We start from the raw sequence: 2,500 nt of genomic DNA on the forward strand, positions 1-2,500 counted from the left end.
GAATTAAATGAATGAGAGAACTTTACTGTTATCAATCAGGTTTTTATATTCACTTCCATCATTCATTTGTAATATACTTAACGTATTTTATCATTCCCATTTGAAGCCTTTTGGAAAAAACGAAACAAAAGTCAAAACTCAAAAACCATTATTATTAAAATTAAACACAAAAGAAAAGAATAAACCTCCGAAAAACATAAAAGTACAGCACAAATACACTTAAAAAGGGGCAATCTTAAATAAAACGTATAATATACAATACCTCTTAATGCTGCAGACTCACTGTATGATTCCATAAAAGGCACGTAAATTAAAATAAAGCACAAATAAAATTATAAAATCAGAGAAGAATGGCGGTTATCTGAAGGATAGCCGACCGTGGTTAATGAGCCGATGCCTGTGCGCAACTCAAGCAAGGTGGTTGACCCCACCTTATTTATGCAAACAAGGTCGTGCGCCAGGAGATGTTCGCGCATCTAGACTCATTTCCTCGTTAAACATCGTCTGCCTTCTCTAAACGTTTCTCTAAAAATACAAATTTAACTCAAGATTGCCGTGAATTTAGAAAATTAAAGGAGGTTTAATGAATAAAGATATACATAAAACAATATAAACACTAAAAGAAGGGAACCAATATACATAAATTTAAATAGACGATAAAAATTGTTTCCGTAGGCTAGCTGAGGGGTTTGGCGCCAAATGCCCGTTGAAGATTTTCCCTCTGCCTTGTCCGTCGCCATCTTGGGCGCCATCTTGCTATCCCCGTATCTACGAGGGCGACCCACTGACGTTATCCCTCGCAGGCCTCGAGGGGGACATCGTGACGTCGTTGCCTCGATTAGCTTGGGCCAAATCTCCAAAAAAAATAAAAATGTCCAGGGCGTCTCCATCCTCTACCTGCAGCGCCTCCGTCAGGCGGTACCTTCTGCAGCGTCGCCGTCAGTGTCTCCGTCAGGATCCTCACGCCCTGGTCGCGGGGACACTTTGTGGGGGTTTAGGATGATGCTGAGCGGGTGTGGGTTGCCAAAAGGAGCAGTAGGAGCGGCAGCTCACTACAATGCAGACCCGAGCGACAGAATTTAATCTTAACATCCAAAACAGATATTCACTTCTCAGCGCCCAAGATCTCAACATTGACCAAATCAACAAACAGTTCAATGACATAATACAGGAAGCTGCACCTAAAGTAGGCGGTAAGACAGTCAAGCAAAGCTCCAGCATGCTCTCAGTAGAAACTAATCAGCTTATGCAAAAACGTAGGGTCATGAAAGTATCCTCAAACAGGAGCAAAATAAAATTAGCCGAACTAACAAAGACTATAAATAAAGTGAAGAGAGATTCAATACTCAAATAATGAATGAAACAGTGACCTCAGGTACCAGCATGAAAACAGCTAAAAGGAGACTCAGAATAGGGAGAAATCAAATGTATGCAATTAAGAAACCAGACGGAAAAGTAATATATAATAAGAATGAAGACGGAATTGATATAGACCTTATAATAGATGCAGGAGAAATTGCAACATTGAAACTAGCCAATCTTTTTAACAAATGCCTTCTCAATGGAAAAACTCCGAAAGCCTGAAAAAATGCAACAATTATTTTGAAAAAGGTGATAGTAAGGATCTAATAAAAACGACCCATAAGCCTCCTTTCAGTTACTTACAAACTGTTCACAGACGTCATCACAACTCGCATCTCTGACAGTCTGGATTCTAACCTGCCAAGAGAACAGGCAGGCTTCCGCAGTGGATTCTCAACAACAGACCACATACACACGCTCACCCAAATAAGAGAAAAAAACAAGCGAATGTAGGAAACCCCTTTGCACGGCATTCATCGATTACGAAAAGGCATTTGACTAGAAGTTGTTCGAAGACAAGGAGTAAAGGATGTATATTGTAGAATATTGGAAGATATATACAAAGATGGGGCAGCAACCATCAAACTCCAAACGGAAACCGCTAAAATACCAATTATAGAAGGTGTTAAATATGGCATTACCATCTCTCCAGAACTGCCTTGAGGAAATATTCAAGAATCTAGAATAGAACGGAAAAGGTATCAATATAGGAGACGAATACGTAAACAATCCAAGAAATGCAGATGATATTGTTCTCTTCAGTAAATCTGCAAATGAAATGCAGCAACTAATAAACGATCTGAATAGAGAAAGTCTGAAAGTTGGACTTAGTGTGAACAAGAAAAAGACTAAGATCATGTTAACCGGTAGATTTAAATTCAAACATATACATGTACAAGGCGAAGTGCTAGAGGTAGTGGACAAGTATATATACCTAGGGCATCTTGTGCAAACACATCTAGCGAAGAGGAAACTAAGCGACGTATCAGTCTAGGCTGGAGCCCCTTCGGCAGACACAGTAGCATAGTACGAGGCTCCTTACCATCATGTTTAGAAAGAAAATTCTTTAAGTGCGTTCTCCCAGTTATGCCCTACGGATCAGAAACATGGACTACACCCAAATTACTAGAGAGGAACC

This window comes from Penaeus monodon, chromosome 26 (assembly GCF_015228065.2).
Source record: "Penaeus monodon isolate SGIC_2016 chromosome 26, NSTDA_Pmon_1, whole genome shotgun sequence".
Classification (NCBI taxonomy): domain Eukaryota; kingdom Metazoa; phylum Arthropoda; class Malacostraca; order Decapoda; family Penaeidae; genus Penaeus; species Penaeus monodon.